The following is a 17,514-nucleotide window of genomic DNA, read 5'->3' as shown; positions in this document are numbered from 1 at the left end:
CAACCAGGCCTTGCCTGTCTTTTTAAAAAAGGTTATTTTACTATTTTGAAGCCACAGTAATGGGAGCATACAAATTTCTAATTATATCTTTCTTCATAAAATTATCCCTTTATCTTTGTGAATTGACTGATTTTATTTCCAGAAATCATTTCTCTCTTGAAACATTTTCCCCATTAGTACAGCTATATCAGCTTCCTTTTGGTTAGTGGTTGCACAATATAACTTGTATTCTTTTACTTTCAAGTTTTCTATATCTTTTGTGTTCTATTTGTACTTTATAAACATAATTTTAATATGGTCTAACATTTCTGATATTTTGATTAATCCTTTACTTTACAGCCATCACTGATATCAGTGCCCTTACATCTACCATCTTCTGTGCTGTTTGTTCTGACTATTCCATGTTCTTTTCTTGCCTTTTTTTGGATTGGATGTTTTTCCCTATTCCATTTTAGCCCTTGGTTAGTTTTAAAGCGATATACTGCTTTTCTCTTATTTCAATGACTATTCAAGAAATTTCAACATGCATTTTTAACTTATCAAAATCTGTTATAACTCCTAAAGAGACCATCTTTCTAACAGTGCCAATCCCTACAACAGTGCTCACACACTATCTATGCTAAAAGATAACATTTTAGGAGGAGGGAAGATGGTGATGAGGTAGGAGGGAGCAAAATCCACTTCTCCATACACATGGGAGAAAAACCCAGATGATCTACAGAGGAACAGAGCAAACAGCCAGCAGTACGATAGCATATATGAAAATAGGAGATCAAAAATTGCAGCAGACATTGAAATACCAGATGGTGAGGAGAGTGCTTCAGGACAAGGATTAAGCAGCACCAGGGGAGACCTGGTTGCTTGAAGGCACAGAGAGGGGAGCGAGGACTGAGTGGCAAACACACAGGGACTGTGAGCACCCACGCATAGTCCTGGGAAGAGTGAGTGCCCCAGCCCTGCGACCAAGGGCAGCCTGGTTGTGCGCGTCCTTGCCCCTAACCTGGGGAGGGTGTGCTTTGTGGAAGACCTGGAGCCCACACCCGTAAACCCGGGGAAAGCACGTGCTCTCTGCGGGAACCCTGGAACCCACAACCATAAACCTGGGGAGGGCACACGTGCTCCATGGGAGCCCCTGAGCTCACACTTGTGGACCCAGGGAGTGTGCACGCTCAGCAGGAGACCAGAAGCTCACACCCATTAACCTGGGGAGAGCGCACTTGGGAGGGCCCGGATCCCACATCCAGGGCCCTGTTGACAGGCGTCAGTCTAGTTCTGGGGTAGGCTGACTGAGTGCTGAACAGGAAGGGAGAAAAGGCAAACCAATCACTCCTCAGCCTGCTGCAGCCAGCAACACCAAAAAAACCAGTTTGCCCAGTTTGAAACCAGCAAGAGGATTTTTTGTTTGTTTGTTTGTTTGTTTGATTTTGTGGGGGGTTTTAATTTTTTATTTTTTAATTTTTATTATTTTTATATCTCTCAATTCCTTTTCCTTCTCTTTCCTTCTTTCTAGTTTTATTCCTTCTTCCCTTCTTTCCAATTTTATCTCTTCTTTCTTCCTCCTTCTGCTTTTTTTCCCTTTTTTTTTAAATACCCACAAGTGACAAAAAAAACCTTGAAACTGTGAAAGAACCCAAACAGTTGGACCCAAACAGGGGGCATCACAACAGCTGAGACAGTGGGACAAATTTCACTTTACTATTACAAAGAATCTGCAAGTTATTGCATATTTGTATTATTATTTTTTTCATTATTCTTACATCTTTTATTTTAATAGTATTTTGGTATTCCTCCTCTTTCTGTATAGTCTTCTTTACTTGGCTGCTTATATTCTATCATTTGACATGTTTCCCCTGTTATCTCATTCATAGAGTCTTGCTAATTTACTGTCCTTTACTTCATTTGTGTTTCATTAGTACACTACTCAAGGTTCTATACTCCCTATTCTTGTTATCTAGATCTCATAGATTCTGTCAAATGATTGTTGTTCCAATATCACTGTAAATAATAGCTATTTTATACAATTGTAAATACTACACAACACCCCCCCGAGAGCTTAGCCCACTTCACAGTTTACTGAAATCTATTCCTATAGTGGTTAACTCTGTTCTTTCACGCACTACACCTATTTACTACCCTTTATTCTCACCATACCTCAGAATCTGACTTCCCACAACCTCACTCCTTCTAGATGCAACTCACAATCCTTTCCTCCCCAACAAGAGTCCTATATCCTTTCCATCCTTTCTAAAATGTGGCTAATTGGGTGAAATATCATGGTTAACACTATACATAGCCAAAGGATCTCCTATCTCTTCTCTACTGGCTGCTACTGTAAATATCATATAATTCTCTCTTGCTGTCTCAAACCATTTTGCCTTACCCCTCGAACTGATCACAAAAAAGAGTAGGGGGGAGCTGTGAACACCAGGATACCAGAAAGAGACTGCACCACTGAATCTCACAGGTATTCTACCACAGAAGTTCACACCATAAACCCAGGGAGCCAGAAGATAACAATTTAAGAAGCAGAGGCTAACAAGAAGAGTCTCACAAACAAGGAAAAGACAAAGAAACAACCCCCAAATGAAGGGAAAGGAGGAAGCCTCAGAAAGAATGCTAAATTAAACAGAGGCAACTCAACTATCAGATATTGACTTCAAAGCAATGGTTATCAGGAAGCTCAATGAGCTCACAATGAGCTACCAGAAATTACAGGGAAACTACAATGAACTCACTGCAAACTATATCAACATGAAAAAGTAAATAGAAACTATCAACAAGGGCCAAGAGGAAATGAAGAATACAATTTCTGCACTGAAGAACACAGTAGAAGGAATGAAAAGCAGGCTAGATGAAGCAGAGGATCGGATCAACTAATTGGAGGACAAAGTAGAAAAAAACACCCAGAAAAAGCAAGAAAAGGAAAAGAGGCTCAGAAAAAATGAAGAGGGATTAAGAGAATGCAAGACAATATGAAACATAATAATATCCATATCATAGGGATAGCAGAAGGAGAAGAAAAGCAAGGGATAGAAAACCTATTTGAAAAAGTAATGATGGAAAACTTCCCTAATTTGATGAGAGAAAAAGTGACACAAATCCAGGAAACACAGAGTGCTAATCAAGAGGAACCCAAAGAGGACCACCTCAAGACACATCATAATTAAAATGGCAAAATTTCAAGACAAAGGGAGAATCTTAAAGGCAGCAAGGGAGAAACAGGAAGTAACATACAAGGGAGCCCCAATAAGGCTAACAGCTGACTTCTCAATGGAAACACTCCAAGCCAGAAGACAATGGCAAGAAATATTCCAAGTAATGAGAACCAGAGGTCTGCGCGATCAAGGCTACTTACCCAGCAAGGCTCTCAATCAAGATAGAAGGCCAAATAAGAAGCTTCCCAGACAAAAGAAGTCTAAAAGAATACACCTCCACCAAAACACCTCTGCAAGAGATGCCAAAAGGACTGCTTTAAGGAAAGGAAAGAAAAGAGAGAGAGAGAGGAACACACATACATAAATGGCAATGAATTAGTACCTATCAATAATAACCTTAAACGTAAATGGATTAACATTTAATGTTATCCATTAACGTTTAATGCATAAATGCTCCAATCAAAAGACATAGAAGAGCTGAATGGATAAGAAAGCATGATCCAAAGAACACTAAAACACCAATACAAAAGAACCTTTGCACCCCAATGTTCATAGCAGCACAATTTACAATAGCTAGGTGCTGGAAGCAACCTAGATGCCCATCAGTAAATGAATGGATCAAAAAACTATGGTACATTTACACAATGGAATTCTATGCAGCAGAAAGAAAGAAGGAGCTCATACCCTTTGCAACAGCATGGATGGAGCTGGAAAGCATTATGCTAAGTGAAACAAGCCAGGCAGTGAAAGACAAATACCACATGATATCCCCTTTAACAGGAATCCAAACAACAAAACAAAACAAAAAACACTAGCAAAATATAACCAAAGACACTGAAATAGGGGATAGTCTGACAGTGGCCAGAGGGGAGAGAAGAGGGAATTTCAGGGGGGAATGGGTAGGGATTACAGGAATAAATTTGGAGGACACATGGACAAAAACTAGGGGTGGGGGGTAATGGGGGGAAGGGGGGAGGGTTGGGTGGGTGGGCTGGAATGGGAGTAGGGGGGAGAAAACTGTACTTGAACAATGATTAAAATAAAAATAAAAAAAAATAAAAGAAAGCATGATCCACACATATGCTGCCTACAGGAGACCCACCTCAGGATAAAAGATCTACATAGGCTGAAAGTGAAGGGCTGGGGACAGATTTTCCAAGCAAACAGACAGGAAAAAAAAAACCCAGGGTAGCAATACTCATATCAGATAAAATAGACTTCCAAAAAGGGGCCATAAAGAGAGACCCAGAAGGTTACTTCATAATACTCAAGGGAAGAACCCACCAAGAACACATAAACATTGTAAATATATATGTACCCAACATAGGAGCACCCAAATACAGAAAGAAAATCTTGGAGGACTTCAAGAAAGATATTGACAGCAACACAATTATAGTAGGGAATTTTAACACCCCACTGTCAAAAATGGACAGATCTTGCAAAATATCAACAAAGATATTGTGGCATTCAACAATGCCCTAGATGAAATGGACTTTACTGATATATATGGAGCCCTCCATCCCAAAGAAGCTAAATACACATTCTTTTCAAATGCACATGGAACATTTTCAAAGAGAGACCACATGATAGAGCACAAAACAAGCCTCAACAAATTCAAAAAAATTGAAATCATACCAAGTGTTTTCTCAGATCACAAGGGACTGAAACTAGAAACCAACTCAAAGGAAAAAAACACAAACACTCAAAATCATGGAGATTAAATAGCATGCTATTAAACAGTGAATGGCTCAAGAATGAAATTAGGGAAGAAATTTAAAAGTTTCTGGAAACAAATGAAAATGAACTCACAGCGATTGAAAACTTATGGGACACAGTGAAAACAGTTCTGAAAGGGAAGTTCATAGTGATACAGGCCTACCTAAAAAAGATAGAGACATTTCAAACAAACAACCTAACCCTATGTCTACAAGAACTTGAGGAACAACAACAAAGACATCCCAGAGCAAGCAGAAGGAAGGAAATAACCAAGATCAAAGCAGAATTAAATGACATAAACACTAAAACCACAAATCTAAGGATCAATGAATCCAGGAGCTGGTTCTTTGAAAAGATAAACAAAATCAACAAATCTTTAAGCAGGCTCATTAAGAAAAAAAGAGAAAAGACCCAAATAAACACAATCAGAAATGAAAGAGGGGAGATTACAACTGACACCACAGAAATACAAAGGATTGTAAGAAATTACTATGAAGAACTATATGCCAAGAAATTTGAAAATCTAGGTGAAATGGACACATTTCTAAAAATATACAATCTTCCAAAACTCAATGAAGAAGAAGCAGAAAGCCTGAACAGACCAATAACAGCAAATGAAATTGAAGCAATAATAAAAAAACTCGCAACACACAAAAACCCTGGACTGGATGGTTTCACAGGAGAATTCTACAAAGCATTTAAGGAAGAGCTAACCCCTATCCTTCCCAGACTATTCCAAAAAATCCAAGAAGACAGAAGACTCCCAAACTCTTTTTATGAGGCCAGCATCATCCTAATCCCAAAACCAGATAAAGACACAACAAAGAAAGAAAACTTCAGGCCGATATTGCTGATGAACATAGACGCTAAAATCCTCAACAGAATATTGGCAAACCTCATCCAACAATACATTAAAAAGATCATACACCATGACCAAGTGGGATTCATCCCAGGGATGCAAGGATGGTACAATATTCACAAATCAGTACATGTAATACATCACATAAACAAAAGCAAAGACAAAAATCACATGATCATATCAATAGATGAAGAAAAAACATTTGATAAGGTGCAGCACCCATATATGATAAAAACACTCAGCAAAGTGGGAATAGAGGGAGCATTCCTCAACATAATAAATGCCATATGTGATAGACCTACAGCCAACATCATACTCAATGGGCCAAAACTAAAATCAGGAACACTAAGATCAGGAACACTAAGATCAGGAACAAGACAAGATGTACTTTCACCACTTCTATTCAATATAGTATTGGAAGTTTTAGCCACAGCAATCAGACAAGAAAAAGAAATAAAAGGCATCCAAATCAGAAAGGAGGAAACAAAACTGACACTGTTTGCAGGTGACATGATAGTGTACATAGAAAACCCTACAGAACTCGGCCAAAAAACTGTTTGACCTAATAAATGAATTTGGCAAAACAGCAGGATACAAAATCAATATCCAGAAATCAAAGGCATTTCTGTATACCAACAATGAAACAGCAGAAGCAGAAATCAAGAAAAAAATCCCATTTGATGTAGCAAAAAGAAAAACAAAATATCTCGGAATAAACCTAACCAAGGACATAAAACACCTGTATTCAGAAAACTACACAACACTGAAGAAAGAAATCGAGGAAGACACAAACAAATGGAAACATATACCGTGTTCAGGGATTAGAAGAATTAACATCATCATAATGTCCATGCTACCCAAAGCAATTTACACATTCAATACAATACCTATTAAAGTACCAATGGCATATTTCACAGGCACAGAACAAACACTTCAAAAATTTATATGAAACCAAAAATGACCCTGAATAGCTGCTGCAATTTTGAGAAAAAAGAGTAAAGTAGGAGGGATCACAATACCTGATACTAAACTGTATTACAATGCCACTGTAATCAAAACAGCCTGGTACTGGCATAAAAACAGGCACGTGGACCAATGGAACAGAACAAAGAGTCTAGAAGTAAAACCCAAGTCTCTATGGTCAATTAATATTGACAAAGGGAGTAGCAACATAAAATGGAGTAAAAATAGCCTCTTGAACAAATGGTGTTGGGAGAACTGGACAGCTACGTGCAAAAAAAAAAAAATGAAACTCGAGCACCAACTTACACCATACACAAAAATAAACTCAAGGTGGATAAAATATTTAAATATAAACCATTACACCATTAAAGTCCAGGAGAAGAACATAGGCAGGAAAATCTCAGACATTACATGAATCAACATTTTTACTGAAATGTCCCCTAGAGCAAGAGACATAAAGGAAAAAAATAAACAAATGGGATCTCATCAAAATAAAAAGCTTCTGCAAGGCTAGAGAAAACAGTATTAAAATAAAAAGGGAACCAACTGTATGGGAAAACATATTTGCCAATGATACCTCAGACAAGGGTTTAATCTCCAAAATATATAAAGAACTTACACGACTCTACTCTAAGAAGATAAGCAACCCAATTAAAAAATGGGCAAAGGATTTCAACAGACACTTCTCCAAGGAGGACACACATAGGATCCAGAGACACATGGAAAGATGCTCAATATCGCTAGCTACCAGAGAGATGCAAATTAAAACCACAATGAGATACCACTTCACACCAGTCAGAATGGCCATCGTAAACAAAGCAACAAACAAGCACTGGAGAGGCTGTGGAGAAAAGGGGACCCTAGTGCACTGTTGATGGGACTGCAGACTGGTACAACCACTATGGAAAATAGTATAGAACTTCCTCAGAAAACTAAAAATGGATCTGCCTTTTGACCCAGCAATTCCACTGCTGGAATTATATCCTAAGAATCCTGAAACACCAATCCAAAAGAACCTATGCACCCCAATGTTCCTAGCAGCACAATTTACAATAGCCAAGTGCTGGAAGCAACCTAGGTGCCCATCAGTACATGAATGGATCAGAAAACTAGGGTACATTTACACGATGGAATTCTATGCAGCAGAAAGAAAGAAAGAGTTCCTGCCCTTTGTGACAGCATGGATGGAGCTGGAAAGCATTATGCTAAGCGAAATAAGCCAGGCAGTGAAAGACAAATACCATATGATCTCAGCTTTAACAGGATCCTAAACAACAAAACAAACAAGCAAAATATAGCCAAAGACACTGAAATAGAGGACAGGCTGACAGTGATCAGAGGGGAGAGGGGAGGGAATTTCAGGGGCGAATGGGAAGGGTTTACAGGAACAAATATAAAAGACACATGGACAAAAAGTAGGGGGGGTGGAAATGGGAGGGAGGTGGGGAGGGACAGGAGGGTGGGCTGGGATGGGAGTAAAGGACAGAAAACTGTACTTGAACAACAATTTAAAAAACAATAAAACAAAAAAAACACTGGTCTATTTCTCTAGGCTGTACCTGCAGGCAGCGCACCAGTGCAGCATGCAGATCAGCTAAGTTTCTTCGGTCCTACCCAGGACCTGGGCAGCAGACTACTGCTTTCCCCTGCCTCCTAAAACATTGTAATACTAACATTGGTCAGAACCTCTCGATAGGCAATGAATGCATACAATCCAGAAGTTATACAATCCTCATACTTTGGAACGACATATAGTGGGCCCAATACTGATGCATTCACCTGACTGGCACAGGTATTACTGTACACCGTCCCCCACCCTGGTGCTGCACTGACTGGGCTAGGCCTATGACAAAGGATGGACAGAGGTCTATTTTTTTGTGCTTGTTAGGAGGTCTCATCCCTAACGTTACTGTGTTTAGGCAGTTCCTCCAATAAGTTGAGAAGGCAGACAGGAAAACCATAGAATGTTGGCAATGTCCCCATGAGGGGTTCCACAGGCTAGGACACAGAGGGAAACTGCCCTCATGGGCTCTGACAGAAAAGTGACTAGCTCACCTGTTCAGGCACTTCACCTGTCCCCAGGCCCTCAGAACTGGGAGATACTTGACTCGGAGGAATGGTAAATATATTCTCATTCAACAGATCACTTATATTAGATTGGAAATTATAGGCATTATTTAGGCCTACTTTCAGGACCCAGTAGGGTGCCCTCCTTACAAAGACTGGCTGAAGACAAATTTTAGAATACCTGAGCTCACACAGGGCGTGGCAATGGGAAAGACAGAATAACTGCTGGGGTGCTCATGTAAAGAAAATTGGAGTTCTGGCTGGTGTGGCTCAGTGGATTGAGCACTGGCCCTGAGATGCAGAAGGTCACTGGCTGGATTCCCAGTCAGGGCACAGGCCTGGGTTGTGCAAGGTCCCCAGTTGGGGGCATGCGAGAAGCAACCAATTTATGTATCTCTCACACATCAATGTTTCTCTCCTCTTTCTCCCTCTCCTCCTCTCTCTCTAAAAATAAATAGATTAAATCTTAAAAATAAAAAAGAAAAGAAAATCAGAGTGCATCCTCCCAGGAAGATTAGAGATGGCTCCTGGGCCACGGGCAGGGCCAGGGGCAGGGCCCTGGAGGTAGACTGTGTGGTAAAGTCAGCTAATCCAAAGCCCAGAAAACTAGGAAAGTAGGGACCCCTGCTCCTCAGCAGGAACAGGATAGAGAAGCACCAGGGATGCCCAGGGCCTTCTTCTACACTCTTTTCTATTTTTCTACAGATGGGAGATACATCCTCCATTCAGCCAGACATGCCCCTGGGATGCATCCTCCAGCACTGGAATAAATTTGATCCTCAAACTCTAAAGAAAAAGAAACTAATGTTCTTTTGCAGCACTGCACAGCCCTAGTACAAGTTAGGAGATCAGGAAGTATGGCCTGAGAATGGTAGCTTAAATTACAATACTGCATTACAATGGGACCTACTCTGCTATTGACAAGGCAAATAAATAGGTGCCCAATGCAGAGGCTTTGGTGGCTCTTAGGAGCAACCAGGAGTTGTGCAAGGACTAAAAGCTAGACGCAGCAGTCCTGGCGATGATGACAAAACCCAGTCCCCCTTTGTAGAAGCTGTCCCTGAAAACCCTAGACAAGAAGCATTACCTAGGCCAATGGCACCTGAACCCCTGCCACCTTATTCTAGTGTTGCACCCTCTACATTGGGGGTGCTGACCCTCCTCACCTTTGTCCTCTGCAGGAATTAGCAGGGCCAAGGGGGATAACTAGGGTACAGAGAGAGTCTCTTCATCAGGAAGGATTTAATTAACAGTAAGGAAGAGGTAGGGAGTTTCACCATTGAGCCTGATACATTTATAAATGAATGGAGGAAAGTCATGATACTTTAACACGGAGGGACATAAATCTTCTCATGAAGGAAGCCTTACCCACCTCAGAAATGAATCTTATCAGCTTGGAAGGGAATATTTCAATGAGCTACACTCCCAGAATCAGAATTATCCTGTGGGAGAACCAAGGTGGGATTATAATCCACAGGCAGGGTAAAGGGCAGAGCCCAAGGAGAGCAAAGAAAAAACTTGTTAATGACAACAAGCTGTCTGTGATCGAACTGGGACCACAGGAGAGCCCCAAGGCCTTCTTAGAGAGGTTGCGCTAAGCAATAGTCAAAATCACACATCTAGACCTGTCAGCCCCAGCAAGGGAAACAATGTTAAGGGACAAATTTATAACTCAGTCAACCCCATATGGCAGAACGAAGCAACAGAAACTGCCACCCCCTTGGATGATCTCCTTCGATCAACCTCCTCTTTTTTCCTTTTGTAGTTATTGCAAATGAAGTGTCTTGTTTAAATTCATTTTTAAGTGTTTATTACTAGTACATTGGTAAATTTTTTGCTTACTTAATACTTTGTGACCTTACTAAACTCATTAGTTCTAAGAGCTTTTTTGCTGATTCCTTGGAATTTTCTAAGTGGACAATCAAATCATCTTTTAATACAGACCATATTTCTTTCTTTATAAACTGAAAGCCTTTTATTCCTTTTTTTTTGGGGGGGGGGGGCCTGGTTGCATTAGCAAACACTTCCAGTATGAGGTTGAATAGGAGTGTTCAGAGTGAATGTCCTGACTTGTTCCTAATCTTAACACCATTCAGTTCATCACCATGAAGCATTATGTTAGTTGTGAGGTTTTTGTGGATGCCTTTATTAGGTTAATTTCTCTTTTATTTCTAATTCTCTGTTTTTATCATGAATGAGTATTTAATTTTGTCACATGTTTTTCTCCATCGACTGATAGAGTCATGCATTCTTTTTTTCTCTTCGTTGTTCAGTTTGGATATGTGTCAATCTATTTTCAAGTTTATTCTTTTCTCCACCATCTATATTCTGCTACTGATTCCTGCCAGTGATGTCTTGGTAAATTTTGTTATTTGTATTTTTCTGTTCTAAAATATCCATTTGATTTCTCTTTATTCATTTCCCTGGTGGGAATTTTGAAGTTTCCATTCAAAGAATGGCCACACTTTTTAAAACATTGTTGTAATACCTACTTCATAATTCCAACATCTGTTTTATCTTGGGATAATGTTTGTTGTCTATATCCCATATGAATTGTTGATGTTTTTCTGATTTTTATACTTTGTGCAATTCTGCACTACACCCTGGACATTTTGAGTATTGTGTGACTCTGGGTCCAGATCAGGGAAGAGTCTAGGGTTACACAGCTATGAGATTACTTTCTTGAGTTTCCTTTTCTCTGTCACCATCCTGACATATCCAGCCTCCCCAGAGCTACTTCCTTTTCCTGGTCTTCTGGTTAAAAATCCAAGGCTTTTTAGGTTCTCGTCTCTGCTACACACCTCATGGATATTTCCACCTCTAGGTCCAAGTGGCAGGAAAATGTTGCCAGAAGATGAGAAGTGGGGATTCCCTACCTTTTGGCCAGAGGTCCCTCTGACCAGACAGAAGGGCTCCCCTCTCAGAGGCTTTGCTGCCTGCTTGCCACCGCTGTCCTCAGCCCAGGAATGTCTGGGAGCAGCATACCCGTCTTCCTTCAAATTCCAGTTTTCTTCCCAAATCTGTCTGCTACCATTACTTTTCTGGGTCATCAGACAACGACTCCATGCATTCTCTTCAGGGTTTTTAATGACAGGGTGGGGCAAAAGTAGGTTTCCAGTTGTTCATAGGGAAAATAATACAATAATTTGTAAATAACACAAGAATAAACTGCGTTTGACGCACTCACAACTACAAACCTACTTTTGCTCCACCCTGTTACCAGTTTCCCGGGAGAGGGAGGGCGGCGTGTGCTTATTCGATTTCAAGTGGAACCCACACCAGGGGCGATGTGTGCGTCCAGGGACTGACCAGTGCTGTTCAAAGGCCTGCCGGGGCTGTGGACCTCACCTCTCCCGGATCCATCATGGCTCAAGTCTGCCCCGCCCCCGCTCCAGGGGGTTGCGTGGCTCACTTCTTGCCCCTGGGCCTCTCTTCTCCCCGCGCCTCTGCACCCCACAATGCCTCCGGGAGCTCAGACTGCAGGGTACTTGGGCTGAAACGTGGTCTGGGGGGAGGCATCTCTGCACTCCGGCCAACCCCTGCCTAAAGGCAGGCAGGAATGCTGCTCTGAGGGGTCCGCGGAACTCTGCGCTGTCACGGGAGCACAGCCGTCCCTTCAGAATCCCGATCTAGTCCCTAGGGCCAATCGAGTCCCTGGGGTGATGACTTGGCAAGGTAAGCTGACTGATAAACAGCAAGCGCTTTCCGAGGCAAACAAATGAGACTGAAGTGAGGTGGTCAGAAGTGTAAAAGCTGCAGTCATGAAAGCTCTCTGCCACCACAAACTCATGTAACTGGATGCCCTGCAGTGTACACTGACCTCCCACCCTGACCTCGCACACGGGCTCGGCAGCAGTGGCGGGGTCCAGCAAACCTCGAGTTTCCTGTTGGACTGGCCAAGTATCCCTCAGAGGCAAGACGACTGTTCTTTGAGCAGCTCACTGATTTTCACGTTTTCAACTTAGGATTTTCACATGAGTTTGTTCGTTCGTTCGTTCCTTCCTTCCTCCTCACTCAAGGACATTTTTTCATTGCTTTCAGAGAGAGAAGAAGGGGGAGAGAGAAACATCTATGCAGACAGAAGCATTGATATGTTGCCTCCCATAGGCGCCAAGACTGGGGATAATGAGCGCCAGAACCGGGTATCAAACCCTCAACCTAGGTATGCACCCTGACTGGAAATAGAACCCACAAACTTTACGTTGCCGGAAGGAAGACGCTCCAATCAACTGAGCCACACCCACCAGGGCTTCTCTTGAAGTGGTTTCAATGTTTGTTTTTATACTGAAAACCTGGCTAATGTTTTTCAGTAAACAAAACTAGGGAGGTTGGGGGTCTCCAGTACTGAGGTCACTATCAGCGCTGCACTCCTTACCTTAGGGAGGGACTCAGATCTCTCACAGAGCACTATCTGAAATGCCTGACCATGCCCAAGCCACAAATTCTCACTGTCCTTACAGAATACAAATGTCTGCTTCACTTTGATATTTCTGATCACAGGCAACTCAAATTGGATGTAGCTTTTCACTTGCTAGAGCAGAAGGATATTCTACCTAAGGCTGTGTCACTGGATATTTTGGGGAGCAACTGCATCACCAATGGAGCCGTAGAACTGTTAATAAGGCAGGGGCTTCTGATGCAGTTTGAGGGACTATTGGGTACCGATGCTGGTTATTTTGACTGCTCTACTACAAAGAGGGCCTGAGGGTTTGTTCTTTTCTGAAGTAAGTTTGTTTCATTTGCTCAGAACAGTATTAAGCTTTTGTTGTATATCAGAATCTAGGTATTAGGGTTACAGAGACATAAAGAAATATTTATGGAGCTTAACTATTAATTATTGTGTAGCTACTATGTAGTGGGTTGTAGAAATATAATCTTAAACAAGATATAGTCATGGCCTATATGCCTCCTAGTCTAGCTTCATAATGACAAGTGCAGTCACTTATACATCACCTCTTAGGTGCCAAATGTCATGTCGTGCTCGTTGTTTTCTACTTTATTCCTCCCATTTTACAGTTGAGGGAATGGAAGCTCAGGGAGGTTAAGCTACTTATCCACAATCAGAGAAATATTAAATGGTATCGCTAGGACTTGTATGCAAGTCTTTGTGACTCTAAAACTTGTGTACTTCACCTCTATTAGCAGATAAGTAGAATTAATAAGGTAGATGATCAACATATAGTGAACCCTGAGAAAGAAGGCATCTACTTAGAAGGCTCCTGCTGGCTAAGTGGGCTCAAATTTTTAAAGAACACAACCTAGCAGCCATTTGTACTCAGGAGCTCTCACACAAATTGCGCCGCAGAGAGAAGTCTACACTGAACTGCCTGCCTACACTCTGTTCTAGCCAGCTGGAATCCTCTATGAACCTTCCTGGAGCCTTCCTGGAATCCTCTATGAGCCAACAGGACTGAGGCTTTTCTCATTCATTGGTGCACAGTACCTATCACTCAGAGTAGCTCCATTCTGACCACTCAGGACAGTGCCTTTTGGACCAATCAAACTGTGGGGATTTGAAGTCAATATTTACACAAGGACAGACCAATCAGGGACCAGGGGTGGGAACTTCTGTCCACATAAGCCAGCTCCCCTCTGGCTCTGGCAAAGCACTTTCCTTTTCCCCAAGACTAAAGATTGTGATTTCCTTTGCTGAGCTGAACCACTGAAACACCACAGATGTCTCGCTGGAGTAAACCAGTGCAAATACACCAGCAAGGAGCAAAGCAATCTAGCTGGAGAGGGGCCAGGCCCCAGGGTTGCCTCATAGCTCTGCTGGTCTCACAGCCGAGCTGCACCACAATTGAGCTGTTTGCACTGAATGTTTCCTTCTTCACCACACCCCAAAATGGTACCAACAACCATCTGTTGACAACGGGCAACCCCATTTTTGGTGAAGGTATGACACAAAGCAGTTTTAAAATCCTTAAGAAACCAGTTTTGAACATTGCTGAAATAAGTTTATGTCTCTCATGGTGATGTCTTTAAAGCAGAATATGAATACATATTTATGTTCTAAAATACTTCTTTTTAAAGCAGTGGTTCTCTTCCTCAACTGTGCACTCTAGTCACTTTCGAAGCTTTGACATACTGATTCCTATGTCCCATCCCCAGCAATTGTGATTTAATTAGTTTGGAATTTGGCCTGGGCATCAGAATTTTGAAAGCTGTAATTCTAAAGTGCAGCCAGTGTTCAGACCCACTGCTTTAAAAAAAAAAACCCTTTCTTTATAATTATGCCATGTATGATTCTTCCTAGACTGAGAGAGTGATTTGAGGTGATTAGTTCTTTTCATATTTAATGCTTTTGACTTGAAAACAGCAATTGTATTTTAAAGTCTTTTTAATTTTCTTGCATCTCTAATGAAGGTTGAAGTTATCAGTTACATTATTAGGCTTGAAATAGAGACATAATTTGAACTTTCATATTAAATATTCATAGTAGAGAATTATCAGGAATGTATAGCTAGGCCTATTTAAGATTAAAAGCACTTAATTATCAGTGATTAAAAGACCAAAGTGGTAAGATTTTAGCACATCAACTCTTGGTATATACAATAATATAAGTGCTGGAATATTCTATAGAGGGATTATGCATTTGATTAAGATGCTAACTATCAAAGTTGGTACAACAAGAGAAAATGGGAAGTTTTATTTCATAAACTTATTTGATATACATGTAAGTTTAGTTTATTTTGAAAATATTAAATTGTGCATTATATACAGTGTTGGATATTGGGGGATGGAGAGGAAAGACCACACTCTTCCCACTACTAAGGAACTATAAAAACCTAATTCAGCTTTATGTGGAGTGTAAGGTATGTTAAGTTTAAAAGGTATATTTCAAAAACCCTTTTACTTACAAGAAGTATGTATCTTTCAAGTTAGACGCAAAATATACTAAGTGTTTTTATTGTTTGGGTTGATCAAAAATGTGCTTATGTTAAAATGCGTATAATTAAATGTTAGTGAAAACCTTCAAACACAACAAATGTTAATTTTGTACCCAAAATTAGAATGGGAAACATGTACTTAATTCTTTTAAAATAGGTGGAATAAGAGGTACAAATTTCCAGTTATAAAGTAAGTAAGTCACAGGGATGTAATGTACAGTGCAGAGAACATACTCAATAATATACTAATGTGTACACTATAAGATGGTTTATTAGACTTGTTTTGGTGATCACATCTTTGCGTATATAAATGTGGAATCACTATTGTACACCTGAAATATATAATATGGTATGTTAACTATATTTTTATTTCTAAAAATTTTTTCAACAACATGGAACCAGAACTAGGCAAAAGTCATTTCCAAGATTACATCCCCAGAAGATAAACTCTCAGGTAGGAAACTGGGTACAAAGGAAGAATTCTGACTGGAAGCTTCATATTCATCACTCCATCCAATTACAGTTTGCCTCAGTATTCTATTATTCAAATTTTAAACATACTGAAAAAGTTTAAAAGACAACCAATGAGCACCTTTATATCTTCCACAAAGAAGTTGACTAATTTTTTATTTATATGAAAATATGGTGCAAATATCATGACTTATTAAACTTGAAAACTTGTGTGCATCTCCTAAGGATAAGGGCATTGTCTTATCACTTCTAGAAGTTATATTATTTCATAATACCCATTCCATACTCATATTTCAACTGTCCATTATAGTTGTTTTAATTTTTCTGAATCAGAAGCCAATTTAACCTTGATATAAGAAGAAGCCAAGATATAACCTTGCATTTGGTTATATCTCTTAAGTATCTTAATCTACAAGAGTTCACTTTTTATTATATGAGCTTTTTGGTAAATCCAGATGTTTTTCTTGTACAATGTCTCAAACTCTATTTACTCACTGTGTAATTCAACTTTTCCTCTATTCCTTGCATTTCTCACAAACAAGAGGATAGGTCTAGAGAATAAATTAGACTTTTGTTTAGCATTTTTGGCAGGAATGCATCACAGATGGTCATGTGTGTATCATGTGTACGCATTGGCAGGTTGTCCTACCAGCAGTAAAACAAATTTGACAGCCAGACCTCTCCATTATAAAGGCACATCTTCCCTTTACAATTGGTATCTGACTTTTTGACACCATGTATAATATTTCTTCATCTAATAGTTTTTACCATCTATTGAATGTGCCTACTTTAATTCAATTAAGGGTTGGAAAATGATGATATTTCTAAGTCAGTCATTCCATGTAGAGTTAAAAGGTAGCATTCTTCAAATAAGTTTATGAAGTTTTCCTTTATTCTTTCTTTATAGGCTTGTTTATTTATTTTTCTTAGCATGTTGTAACCAATTACATTGATTATTCTTTTTGATGTTTAAATTGTCCTAAATTTAACCAGTGGAATGTGCATTCAAGTTGGCTCCCATGTCCTTCTGACATTATCCCATTAGTTTTGAGAGCTCCCGTTTTTTGTTTTGTTTCATGAAAGGTATTCCAAGAACACCTTACACTTCTCCTGCTCCAAATATGGAGTCAGCCATTACTCCAAGGAGCCCTGGTTCCTTTTAATGGGAATGGCACTTAGAAACCAAAATGTGGGTACTAATCATGGTCACTGCTATTGGGTAACAAATATGTTTTTATCTAGAATATCTTGCAAATGACTCTGTACAATGTTAAATACTTAGGACTTTTAAAAGCTTCCTTTTCCTTATAAATATACTTAAATATATAAAGATTCTTTCTAATGAACAACTCAAGAAACAAAATATTCATATATCACTTTAGACAAAAGAACT

This window comes from Phyllostomus discolor, chromosome 8, assembly GCF_004126475.2.
Source record: "Phyllostomus discolor isolate MPI-MPIP mPhyDis1 chromosome 8, mPhyDis1.pri.v3, whole genome shotgun sequence".
In the NCBI taxonomy this organism is placed as follows: Eukaryota; Metazoa; Chordata; class Mammalia; order Chiroptera; family Phyllostomidae; genus Phyllostomus; species Phyllostomus discolor.
The sequence above is the reverse complement of the archived record's forward strand: the minus strand, read 5'-3'. Positions refer to the sequence as shown.